The sequence below is a fragment of the Stenella coeruleoalba genome (assembly GCF_951394435.1).
Source record: "Stenella coeruleoalba genome assembly, chromosome: 3".
Lineage (NCBI taxonomy): Eukaryota > Metazoa > Chordata > Mammalia > Artiodactyla > Delphinidae > Stenella > Stenella coeruleoalba.
The window spans coordinates 58,973,543-58,987,214 of NC_137148.1; the positions used below are offsets into that span (position 1 = coordinate 58,973,543).

Consider the following 13,672-nt stretch of genomic DNA (forward strand, 5'->3'; position numbering starts at 1 on the left):
AAGACCCAAAAAGCAGTTACACCTAAGTGCTTATATAACAGGTTGAACAAAGAGTACTAATTGTGGAAAAGTAACTAAAATATATGGGGAGGCTAAAGGAAGATAAGGGTTGATTTAACAAATCTGTTTGTACAGGTTTCCCTTAGCCTCGACTCCCGATCTCTGGTGATAAGAATATTCTTTCCTTCCTGGTGTAGAGAGGGCATCTTCCACATGAAAGAAGAAGTGCTTTCAGGAAGAAAAAAGGAGGTCACAGTGCCTTTCCTGAATCTTCTATTTTTCAAGTGCCTCTAGTTCAAAATTATCCTTGTGCCAAAGTGGTGTATTTGGGGATGGCACATTCTACTACTATTCAGAACCCAGATGTAACACCTGGAGCTTCAGCAGCCATCTTGAAACCATGTGTCAAAGGCCAACAGAATTGTAGAGGTGCTATTCCTGACACTATTGTGCTACTGGACCAATGCTAGTAACCACCTACCTCCAGATTTCTTGATGTGAGAGGAGGAAAAATGTTTAAACCTCTGTGAGTTAGGTTCTCCATTATCTGCAGCTGAAAAGAATAATTCAAAAGCAACTCATTCGTAAAGACTAATTACCCTATATATATCTGAAGAAAACAGAAACACTAATCTGAAAAGATACATGCACCCCAAAGTTCATAGCAGCATTATTTACAATAGCTAAGAGATGGAAGCAACCTAAGTGTCCATCAACAGATGAATGGATAAAGAAAATGTGATACACACACACACACACACACACACACACACACACACACACACACACACACACACACACACAATGGAGTACTACTCAGCCATAAAAAGAACTTTGCCACTTGCAACAACATGGATGGACTTGGAGGTATCATGCTTAGTGAAATAGGTCAGAGAAAGACATGCTATATGTTATCACTTACATGTGGAGTCTAAAAAATAAAACTAATGAATATAACAAAAAAGAAACAGACTCACAGATACAGAAAACAAACTAGTTGTTACCAGTGGGGAGAGGAAAGGGGGAGGGACAAATAGGGGTAGGAGATTAAGAGATACAACCTACTATGTAAAAAATAAATAAGCTAGGGCTTCCCTGGTGGCCCAGTGGTTGAGAGTCCGCCTGCCGATGCAGGGGACGTGGGTTCCTGCCCCGGTCCGGGAGGATCCCACATGCTGCAGAGCGGCTGGGCCCGTGAGCCATGGCTGCTGAGCCTGCGTGTCTGGAGCCTGTGCTCTGCGACGGGAGAGGCCACAACAGTGAGAGGCCCGCGTACCACCAAAAAAAAAAAAAAAAAAAAGCTACAAGGATATATTGTACATCACAGGGAATATCCCCAATACTTTATAATAACTATAAATGAAGTATAATCTTTAAAGATCGTGAATCACCGTGTTGAAACTAATAGAACATTGTAAATCAACTACATCTCAATTTTTAAAAAAATGAATTACACTAGTGCAGGGAAAGTACTTCCTGGTATTGAGACAGTAAGCCAAAATGTAAATTTCATTAGTTCTATGCAGTCTTCAATTGTTTTCTAATCACTCTACATATACTCCTTAATCATGGGAACCATATCATCCACCTTATTTAAAATATCCACAATCCTTGAGCAGGGCTGGACCATCAGGAAAGTGTTTTTTAAATACAATATTCTTTTCATGAAGCACTAGGGCTCCAGATAAGGTACACCCCAGAATCTGTAAGCAGTTTCAGAAAATAGTACCCTTTGGATCCAAGGATACTGTTTGTTTTGTTGGAACCTAACAAAAAAACTAAGATGATTCAATACAGGCAGAAGTGACTCACCCTAAGAGGGAGTTATAGATGTGGCTGCAGAGAATACAGTGTTCTCTGTATAAGAAAACCGGAATACAGCCACTTGGCAAAAGACGAAACTGGATCTACACCTCACACCACGTACAAAAATAGACTCCAAAGGAATCAGAGATCTTAATGTAAAGAACAAAACCCAACAAGTACTAAAAGAAAACACAGATGGATTCCTTTATAATCTGGGTGTAGGGAAAGGCTTTTGAATTATAATTCAAAATCCAGATATAATAAAAGACTACATTTAAAAAAACAAAAACAAAACCCAAAACTTTTGCATGGCGAAAATCACTATAAGCAAGGTCAGACAAACTGGAAGAAAACATTTGCAAAATATATCACAAATAATGGGCTAATTCTCATAACAAGAAGTACATCTCAAATCTAACAGCAAGTAGAAGGGTAACACTGACACAGATTAGAGCAACTTGGTAGGCAAACAGGGATATATTACCATTCACTAGCTAGTTCTCATGCATATTAGGACTTCATAGTTAAATCTTACAGGCAGGAAGTTTCAAATGCTTACCTATCTCTGATGGACTCTTTCAGTAGTCAGGTGGTGTCAAATCTAGTGTGCAGAAGAATTTCTGTCAAATCTGTAAGAACAAAATATGCACCCTATATTTTAAGAAATACAAGTAGAATTCAAGGGTACTTTTGACTCGGACATTTTCCCTCCTCACATGGTTTTAAAAAAATTAAAAAGCTTTGGGATTCTGCTGGAGTTCTGATTTTTACACTGATTTTAGAAAATAACTCCCACAAATAATATGCTTCCTCTGTCCAACAAAGCTAAGAGTTTACATATCGGAATCATAGTAACTCCACCTGTATGTAGAAGCTTCATGAATTCCTGCTTAACCAGCCATCAGCCCTCTTGTCCTTTCTTTGAAATCCTCAGGGCAAGAAATGTTTGTTGACTTCACTTGACTGGGCAAGTTCCTGCTTAACAGTATTTATAACCAGAGTCATAGTTTCACTATTGTTAGAGCCATCAACAAATATATATTGATCACTTTCCTTGTGTAAACTAGAGTACTTGCAAGCTTAAAAATGTTGACATCCACCAGTTACAGGGACCAGGTCTACTCAGAGGCCAAGGACAACCAAAGTGAGGAAATAAGAGGCCTTCAGAATGTGGTTTGTGAATGGAATACTATTGCCCAGGCATTAGGAAGGAATTATAACAATTTCGGGGGGAACAGGGCCAGCTTCTGAAATGGCTTAGGGCTTGTAGTCAAAAGAGGCCCAGTAGGAATATAAAAGGAATGAAAAGGCTGGCATGGCAACCCATGATGCAGTCCTCACAGCTACGAGGTACCTCTTGCCACATCTCCTGCTCATGTGTCATCAGCAGCAGCAATTCCTGGCAGGCTGAAGACTTCCACCTTCAAGTGTCAACCATCAAGTCTTCCAACTTTTTTGTCTCAAGGCTTTTTCCAAAGCCTCAGTATCTCTGCTCTGCATACATGTAGCTGGAAGTGTGCCCCAGAAGGCATTCTCAACCAAAGAGTGAGGGACAAGTGATCCCACCTCACCACCACTCCCCCACCCCCGCTCTGCCATCCTTCAGAGGGGCATTCTACAGAGGGTCCCCAGCAGAACTGAGCCCCAGTTGCCCACAGTGGTGGCTAGCTGGATACTGGCCTTTTCCTTCTTCCCTGTTATTCTTTGCATTCTTATTCTGACCTCCTGGGGTCATCCCCCAAATGAGTTACTGCACTAGGGCTTTTGACCCAGTCTTTGCCTTTGGGGGAACGCAAACCAAGACAGTCCTACTCTCGGTGAAGGAGGAATAGGATCAACTGAAAAAGCAGGTTGAAGTTTTAGACTCAGTCAGGCCTGCTTGAAAAGAATAGGGTACCAGAGAGAAGTGGGTCTATCATACGGGTGCAGGGGAGAGTGGACAGAAATGCTTCTGTTACATTTAAGGCCTACCCAAATCAGAATGCCTTCCCTCTCTGTACCTGACTATACTTTTTTTTTTTTTTTTTTTGGTGGTACGCGGGCCTCTCACTGCTGTGGCCTCTCCCGTTGCGGAGCACAGGCTCCAGATGCGCAGGCTCAGCAGCCATGGCTCACGGGCCTAGCCGCTCCGCGGCATGTGGGATCTTCCCGGACCGGGGCACGAACCCGCTTCCCCTGCATCGGCAGGCGGACTCTCAACCACTGCACCACCAGGGAAGCCCCTGACTATACTTTTATCTTTTTCTTTTTACTAGAATGAGAAGGGCACCTAAAAACAGAGACCAAACAGTTTCACTCTCACTTTATTCCCTATTAAATGCAGTGTCACACAATGGCCAGATATTACAATCTGAGCTTTAAGCTCTTTACCAAAATTGAGATTATTTGGTGTCCAACTAGTCCTAGATTCCAAAATAAAGATGGCTCCTTTTGTGAGGAATAAAGTAGAGGAGACCTAAGGCTTTGTCCACAGCCTGTAATCAAGCTCCTGGAGAGTTTCTAGAGCAACTATTTCAATAAAGGACTGGGCAAGGGTCTGTTCTGGCTACTCGCATTACCTTCTTTAGGGCAAAAATTATTAGCCCAACTATAATTATCTTAACTTTCCTTGGTGTACATGGGTCAAATTTCTTCCTAAACGTGTATTTCAAAAGAACAAGCAAGCGGGATTTCTGAACACAGAGACATTGAGCAGTCTTTGCAGATGTTTTATGTTCTCCCTTGGGGAAGATAAACAGCCCATCTTTCTAGAGGAAGCACAGAGACCTTGGCAATACCGTTCTTTCTTTCTTTTTTTTTTTTAACATCTTTATTGGAGTATAATTGCGTTACAATGGTGTGTTAGTTTCTGCTTTATAACAAAGTGAATCAGCTACACATATATCCCCATATCTCCTCCCTCTTGCATCTCCCTCTCATCCTCCCTATTCCACCCCTCTAGGTGGTCACAAAGCAGGCAATACCTTTCTTGAGAACAGAGGTTAGTTTGCTAATTCTACTCATTCTCCAGGAGAAGGGAAGAATTAGCTTTAGGGATGTTTGGACCCAGCTAGGGAGATTTTATCAAGAACATCTCATAACATACTGTCATTCAAGAAGCACAAATTCTTCAAAGCCTGGAAAGTGCAAAGTCAAACGGAAAAAGTAAGATTTTAGGGATGAGACAAGGTCAGGAGACTTATCAGTGCTCATCGGGGCCCCCAAGACATGGGCTTTGAAAGCATCAATAACTAGTTTCAGTTCAGTCCAGCTGAAACAAATGTGGAAAGAACTGGAAACCTTCTCAGGGAGGCAGGAGTCACAGGCCTAAGCAATTTCAGAGAAGGAGGTAGCCATTGTGGTAAAAAAGCATGGAGATCATGGTAGGTATTAAACGATGCAGAGGAAGAAGCAGGGAAATCAAGACCACACGCTGGTTGAAAGTTGCTGGTAACTATTCATTCAGTGTTACAGGTGTTAAAGCAATGAATAAGACCAGTGAGGCCCTTTATTCTTTTTTTCTTTTTTTTTCTTTTGGCTGTACCACTTGGCTTGCAGGATCTTAGTTCCCTGACCGGGGAATGAACCTGAGCCCTTGGCAGTAAAAGTGCAGTCCTAACCACTGGACCACCAGGGGATTCCCAAGGCCCTTTATTCTGAGAAGAGAGAAAGAGAGCCCTCTTTGCTAGTTTCACAGATTACCTTTTTATGTTCAACCATTTGTAATATTATACATTTTCGGTGGATTTAGCTGAAACTCAAGTCTAGATGTTAATGAGAATTCCATTGACATTTCAAGCTAATGTTTATAAAATAACAGATCTTTGATCTTAGGTTTGTATCTTTTGCTATGCCCCTAAAATCTTGATAGTAAAATTGTTTCCTGTTTTTGAGTTAAGTGATCAGCAACTGGTTTGGGTACTTACTGTATGCTCACCCAGTGTGGGGACAATATGGAAGATTTAGAGGTGGGAGCCTTTCTTCAGTTTTGAGCTGGGCACATTGTTGCCGAAAAAAAGGTTACATTCCCCATCTCCCTTGTTGCCTTGTATTTCTGGCCACTGAAATATAAACAATGAAAAGGAGCTGACTCAGTTGGGAGGGGCCCTTTTTCCGCCCTTTTGTTTTTATTCTGCTCCTTCCAAAAGGACTGAAATGCAGATATGAAAATGGAACTCCAGTTGCCATCTTGGACCATAAGGTGACCCTGAGGATGGAAAACACAGGCTGAGGATGGTGAAGCAGAGAGACAGAAGGGTCCCTGAAAGCATCTTGCACTTCCATGTTAATCCTAGATGAACTATTTCCAGTTTTCTTTACCCAAGAATAAAAAGAAACGCTTATCTTGTTGAAGCCACTTCTAGTTTAGGCTTTCTGTTACTTGTAGCCAAATTCATTGCAATTTGTAACAGATACAGTTAGGGTGCTGTATACTTTTTGGGCCATATTTACGTACGAGCGACAGTACTTTCATATTAAAAGATGGCCTACTATTTGCAGGCCTGGGCAATTGTTCTTTGTCTTTTCTTTCAATGGAGTTGCTCAGGGAAGCTGAAGAGAGCCCCCTTGCGCCACTATCCTTCTTTATTTTCTTTTACACTTGCCTTGTTTTTTCTCCCACCATTATAATTTCCTCCCTCAACTGGGAGCAAATATAAAGCTGAAGGAAGAGGTTGGGATTGGAAGAATGAAGGTGAACAGGAGGAAGATACTGGGGACTTGACAACTGAGCTGGATACAGATTTTATAGTAAATGGCTCACTCCACTCTTATCAACTGAGACCAGGACCAGGTTTGTTATTGAAGGAGAAAAAGTGGTGCTCACACTTGGGTCAAAATGTGTTCTTTTTCTTTCCCCTTTTATTGGTCTTTCACTGACTTTTTTGGGAACCAGCCACCCTAGCCAAGAATCCCTAAGAATCTCGGGAATAGATGTTTACTCCTCATTATTGATATGCTGTTTCTATTGATATGCTGTCTGAACATTCTTTTTTCCTGAGGAGTGTAAATTCCTTTAAAAGAAAAAATATATATATTCCAATATATCTCATACCCACTCCCCAACTGATTCTACAAAGCTGGGGAAGGGCCTAAAGAGAGGAATGGGGAAACTGTAAAGAAAATCACTATTAAACAGTGAAAGCAGGTTTGGTGGACAGAAGAAATCTTTAACTGTGGGCACCCTCTCCTGCAGAGACCTTTGCTCCTAACTTCAAGAGAGGCTCCAGCTATTGATTTCTGTTTAGAAAGTTTTAGAAACAAAGAAGCAGAATTCTAAGTTTTGCTACTGAAGTAAAATAGCAAAAAAAATTTAAAAAGAGGAATAGCCAAGACTTTGGCCCACGTGAGATGCCACCAGTAGAAACTTGAGATCAGCCAACCTGCTCATGACTTCCTCACCTTTTAAATATCTCATATGCTACAGTACTTCAAGATTTCTGCCTAATTAAATGTTCTGCTCCTGTATCTGTCACCTCCATTCTCATGCTCACAATCTTGACTCTAGTGCCTACAATAGCCTTCCTTCAAACCACTTCCTCCCCTTGTTCGAAACACCCTGCACCCCAACTCCATGCCCTACCTCTTTTCGCAGTGGACCCTTGGCATACCTCACTCAGAACCCTTACCATGTTATCTGGAAGGATCCATTTGTGTATGTTTTCTTATTTAAATCTGCACCTTGAGGGACTTCCTTGGCGGTCCAGTGGCTAAGCCTCCCCGCTCCCAATGCAGGGGGCCCAGGTTCGATCCTTAGTCAGGGAGCTAGATCCCACACGCCACAACTAAAAGATCCTGCATGCCGAAACTAAGACCTGCGCAGCCAAATAAATAAATAAATTAAAAAAAAAAAAAAAAAGACTGCGCTTCCACTGCAGGGGGCGTGGGTTCAATCCCTGGTTGGGGAACTAAGATTCCACATGCCGTGCGGCACAGGTAAAATATATATATACATATAAGAATCTGTACCTTGAGTGCCTAGCCCTTTGCCTAGCACAGAGTAGCTCCTCCGTGAATATTTCTTGACCTTGAGCAGTAGCGATAATCAATCACAACATCTGCCAAAAGCTAAGTGACCAGTTATCAGTTGTAATGTACTAGTTAAAAAAGACATCCCTGAAATAAAAAAAAAAACATTTGTGCAAGACAAAGAGAGAGAGAAAATTACCCAAAGCTGGAAGATATAAATTTGAACACAGCTGGGAACTGTGAATGGGAAATAAATAAGTAAAACTCTTTGTTGATGTTATGAAAGGTCTTTCACAATGGATCATCAGAGGCTTCAACAATCATGATATGTGCAAGATAGCACAGTGGAGTGGTTTAGAGCATGTGCTCAGGAAATGGACTTCAAAGTTCATATTCCAGCTGTGTAAACCTAGGCAGATTACTTAACTTCTCTGTTTCTGTAGCTCCATCATTTGTAAAATGCAGATTCTACTAATGCTTTCCGAATGTTATGAGAATTAAAGGAGTTAATAAAAATAAAGCACTTAGAAAAGTGGCTAGTGCATAGAAAGAGCTATATAAAATTTTACTACTATTGTTATTACTGTTCCTGTTATAATTCCTCATCCTAAAGCATGGCCTATGACAACAAGAAGAAGGAAAATTGATGGAGGGCTAACATACTTATATAAGTAAATACTAAGAGCTATGTGGATAAAGATGGCAATGTGGGCCATTCACTACTTTAAATTTAGATCTCTTAAAATTGTACTTTTATAAACTCTTTGCTGTGAGGGTAAACCCACAAAAAAAGAAAGCACAGATTCCTTTGTCCCCACCCCCCCACTTTCCCCTTCTATGTGTGTCCTTGTCAAATTTTGTGATTTATCATTAAGTACAAATTATTATTTAAGTGCATAAAGATCCTTTTGACATAAATTGGGAATCATATAGAAGTTGTTTTAAGAACATAAAACTAGACAATTAGAGTTTCTTTATTACTTGCTTTTGAACTCATAATCTCACTGGAGTTCTTAATTAAGCCGAGTTTGGGAATACAGTTTCCAGATCTTGGTCTAAAGACTTTTTGTTGAAACACCTTCATAATCCTTATTTGAATTTATATTAGTAAGCATTTATATAATCTGTAACTTATAATTCTGAGATAGCTGGTCCTTTTGACTTCTGGGGACATTAAAAGTACAACGAAGTTTCTAGCTCTGAGTACTTACAGATCTTTTTTTCTTTCTTCTTCTTTCTTTTGATAAGACTCATAATAGGATACTTTAGTTTTTGGTTAGTTCCCCTTAGTCTTCTTCACTGTGAAAACTCTTTCCTTCCATTATGATCAATTCAACAAATATTTAACAGTCATCTAATTTTTTGAAGGGGTATAAGGTTTATAAAGGAAGTTTCCATGTCTCTCATGTGGCTGCTATAACTCCAGTGCCAACCAAGGTGCGTTGCACATAATGGGTGCTTGAAAAGTATTTCGTAAAGAGATATGAATAAAGATCCTATACTGAAGCAGTGGAGGATAGTAGAACCAGTATAAGTTTTAGATATGTGTTCAAATCTCAGTTTTCCAAATTATTATCTATGTGATCTAAAGCAAGTTGTTTAACAAACTCATTTTTTCTTGTAAATGGAAATATCTGTTTCATAAGAATTATGAGAATTTATCAAGATAATAGTTTATTAAAACTCCTCCTGAGTGTATAGTGGGTATCAGGGACTGCGTTTCAAAATATAGGTCTTTAAACGTTGAGGGGATTGCAATTCCTGTTCTTAAGAAAGTTCCACATAATAATAACACAGGTCACAGAATATGGACATGTTATGGGTGTTCAGAGTAGGGAGAGATGACTGTATTTGAGGGCATCAGGAAACGAGGTGACATATGAAATAGTCCTTGAAGGAGAGTTAGGATTTCAACAGTTGAAATGTGCAGGCATGTCCAGATTAAACAGAGAACATAAACAGGGAGCAAAAAGGTACTGAGTGTGACTGAAAAAAGGTCAGTTACTCTTTTGGCTGAAATGTAGGGTTGACACAGGAAATAGTGAGAGATAAACAAGAAATGTGAGGTAGGGCCATATTGGGGTTGCCAATTTCTTTAATTCAACAGACAATGAGCAAACTCTTGGTAATTTGGGGGTAGGCCAACGGAATAATAGGATTGGAAGGTGGAAGCACCTAAGTGTGGAGAGACCCGTTAGGAGAGGCTATTGCATTATTTCAGGCAAGAGATAATAAAGGTCTGCAGCAGGGAGGGGTCAGAGGGAAAGCAGACACGACAAAAAAGCAGGCACATTTCAGAGCGAATCGACAGTCTTTGCCTAGTGCCTTGTGCTGTAGGGAGAGAGGGAGAGAAGGGGGGAAGAGAAGGAGGGAGAGAGAAACCCCATGACTGGAGCCATTTACACTATTTACAGGAATGGGTAAATCACAGGAAAGTGTCGGTTTGGGTTTCGGAAATGGGTCAGCTTGAGGTTTGGATTGCTCCTTGCTGCCACCTTCCCTTTTGTACATCCTGGTTTTCAGGGCCACCTCCACCTCTTTCCACCAAGTAATTGTGCATTCTATCCTTGACCTGACCCTGCGTTTATCTTCACGCCCCAATTCTGCTCCCTACTACTCCTGGCCATTGTACTCTCACAGCCACAATGACCCCAGCTCAGGTCCTGGGCTGTAGGACACTCCACCCGGCAGATGCCCTATCGTCTTCGCCTAGGCAGCTTCCATGCGTGCGCCCCCACGGCTCTGTGACCAATAGGCAGGCCCTAGTGCTGGGATTCGACTGGCTATTGGTTGGCTGAGCCATGGTGAGAGATGGTGCGGTGCCCGTTCTCAGCACGGGTGAGAGCTGTGGGCGGTTGTTAAGGCGACCGTTCGTGACGTAGCGCCGTCAGGCCGAGCAACCCCCAGATGATTGGCTAGACGATCGGACGATCCTTCCTTATTGGTCACAGGCTCGTCCGGCTCCGAGCGTGCGTAGAAGCAAAGGTTTCTTCCGCTCCGCGTCTTCGTTGACTGGAGACGCGCGGAGCGCCAGATCCTGGGGACTGTGGCCTCTGGTGAGATAGGGAGGTGAGGAGGGCGGCGGTGGGCGGGAGCGGGTTAGGGTCGTGCAGGTGGCGGTTCTCGAGTTCCGTCCGGCCCTGGAAAGGGGCAGCCGGCACCTCCTGCCGACCCGGGGGGAGCTGCGCTGGCGGCTTTGCCCGGGGTGGCGCCCGGGTCCTGCGGGGACTGCGAGGAGACGTCCTTGACGTGCGGCCGGCCGAGTGGCGGCCCGCATCTATGCCGGGGAGCCCGCGGGCCAAGCTGGGAGCCCGCGGGCCAAGCTGGGCCAGAGGTGCGGGGGGGCGGGCCGGCCTCTTCTGGGCTCCCGTTTCCATCGGTGGACCGGCGGGGCGGCGCCGCGTTCGCTGGCCCTGTCCGAAGTCGGCGGTGCTGGCCAAGCAGTCACGATCGTCGGGGCGGAAAGGGTGCCAGGCAGGGTGATCTCGGAGTCCCCTTAATTCGAGGAATGCTGGTGGGCTGTGGGGCAGCCAAGCCCGCAGGTTGGGGAGGGAACGCGAGAAGGTCTGTCAGGTGTGGGCGTTCACGCCCAGGCTTGCAGTTATCACTGGGCTCACGCCCTGGCGCTGCTGTTCGTCAGCACCTTAAATGCTGCTGACTAACTCAGAGCCGTGAAAGAACCGTGGATCTGCATAGATGCGTCTGGTTATTTCCAGGAGAAACGGGATTGAGAGGATGCAGAGCCCAAGGTAGAGACTTGCCCGAAGACTTCAACGATTCTTCCTCTCCGTCCTCTCCGTCTCCTTCCTCTCCTTCTTTCTTCTTCTTTTTTTTTTTTTTTTTTTGGTCAGGGGGCGTAGTCTCCTTGGTGCTGATTGCTGATGTCCTTTAGTCCAAACCTTGTAGGTTTTTCGGAATATTTGGTTTTGGTATTTTGATAAGGAAGAACGTACCTTGGAGACTCACAAATAGAACAGTCAGTTTTTGCAGTAGGAGGAGGTTGATGTACTTCATCTTACATGGTCGTTTGAAATTTTTCAGGTCTTTGAGGACAAGCCTTCTTAGACTTGGTCCTGAAAAGTCATGGGAAACATCTGTTTCCAGGCCGTACTAAGTAATCGTGTAAAATTTTAGCGTCACGCAATGTAGAGAATGTATTTTTTATGTTTGCTTGTGAATTATTTTTTTTCTCCGTGCAATGAAAGACATTTTTTGATTTAGAGGTAATCTAGAAAGGCCCAGAGTGTGACAAGACTGGATTGTGAGGGCCTGCTTGGTGGTAATGTCTTTCCAACTTGTGATAAACTTGGCAGTAAAGACAATGGGAGTTAGTAATATGAAGGCTTAAAAAATGTGCAAAGATTACATCATTAACATGTGAAAACGGTTGTGTGTGTGGCATAAGCATTTCAAAATGAAGTGTGTGCGCACGCATGTGCATGTGCTCTTTTTATTCTTGTATGATCCAGTTTCTAGCCCATGGATAGATTAACACATCTATATCACTATCTATTTAGGTTGACCATATGAAATTGCTGATATTTGACATTTGACCGTTTTTCCCGTACAAAAAAATAGCAGTTTCATATGGTTCACTTAATACTTGCCTTTGTTAAGGAACTTTGGAGCTCTAGCTTCATAAGTGAATAAAAAGATATGTGACTTACACAGAGGCACACCATGTCATAGAATTGGGTGTAGAATCCAGGTTTCCTGATTCCAGTGTGAGAATTTTTTTTTTTCCATAGGATACTGGGTTGAGCAGCAGAATTCTCGATCCTGTTGGAATAAAAATGACTCCGTACAAGACATGGTTTATTTATTTGTTGTCTGTTTATTTATTTTTGGCTGCGTTGGGTCTTTGTTGCTACGCATGGGCTTTCTCTACTTGCGGTTGAGCGAGGGCTGCTCTTCGTTGTGGTACGTGGGCTTCTCATTGCGGTGGTTTCTCTTGCTGCAGAGCATAGGCTCTAGGTGCACGGGCTTCAGTAGTTGTGGCTCACGGGCTGAATTCAGTAGTTCTGGCGCACGGGCTTAGTTGCTCCGTGGCATGTGGGATCCTCCTGGACCAGGGCTCGAACCTGTGTCCCCTGCATTGGCAGGCGGATTCTTAACCACTGCGCCACCAGGGAAGTCCCCTACATGGTTCTTGCCTTCAAAGAGACAAAACGTACACAGCAATTAGTATGAGAACAATGTAAGATAGTGTATAATCAAATACTGGAATGTGTAGCACAGGAAGAGTGCTGAGTGGGAGGAAAGAATCAGAGTAGGATGCCAAAGCATCTTTTTCTGCAATTGGCCATAGTAGGTGGTTTTTGTAGCATATTGAATTAGAGTTTGGGGATTCAATTTAATTTAAATTATCCATTCTTTTGAATAATCTGTGAAATGTTTGCAGCATACTTCAGTCTGAATAAGCAAGGCATACATTGCCTAACTTGATTTTTTAAACTAAAATTTATTTTTATTGCAGCATGGCCTAAATACTGTACTTTGAATTGGCATGAGCTGTCTATTGCCTGCTAGTGCCACTTGCAACTGCTGATGAAGTTGGAAGATTGGATTCCATGGCATTTAAATGATTTGCAAAAACACAGGGAAATCGAGAGGGTGCTAGTGGGAAATGTGCAATTATAGTTACTTTTGACACACCTTTGTACATTTGGTTACTCATTTTGTATTTCCAAATAGGTGAGGTTCTCTGTGTTTGGAGATGGTTTATGAGATCATGTCACGGTATCACGTGTAAATCTTTTCCGGAATGTTGCAAAGATGACTTTATACCTAGGAAAGAAATGTTCCAGTATTGACAATGCTACCATGAAGCTTTTGAGGGAAAACATAATGTCCCTAATATATAATTATAGATTAATAATGCTAAACCTATTTGTGATCAAATTGGGGTGCCTTCTTGATA

At 42.6% G+C, this 13,672-nt stretch overlaps 1 protein-coding gene across 3 annotated transcripts in view; it reads left to right on the forward strand.

The window, feature by feature from the left end:
- The window catches only part of HMGCR (3-hydroxy-3-methylglutaryl-CoA reductase), a 54,049-nt gene that overhangs the window by 21,871 nt on the left and 18,506 nt on the right, over positions 1 to 13,672 (forward strand). The window contains exon 1 of one of the 3 annotated variants that reach the window (XM_079915287.1): positions 10,723 to 10,808. The exons of 1 other annotated variant lie outside the window; for it this stretch is intronic. The gene's annotated coding sequence lies outside the window, so the exon portion shown is untranslated. Of the gene's footprint in view, positions 1 to 10,722; positions 10,822 to 13,672 lie in introns of those variants that run through there. One more of the 3 variants, XM_079915288.1, reaches the window with a different exon arrangement.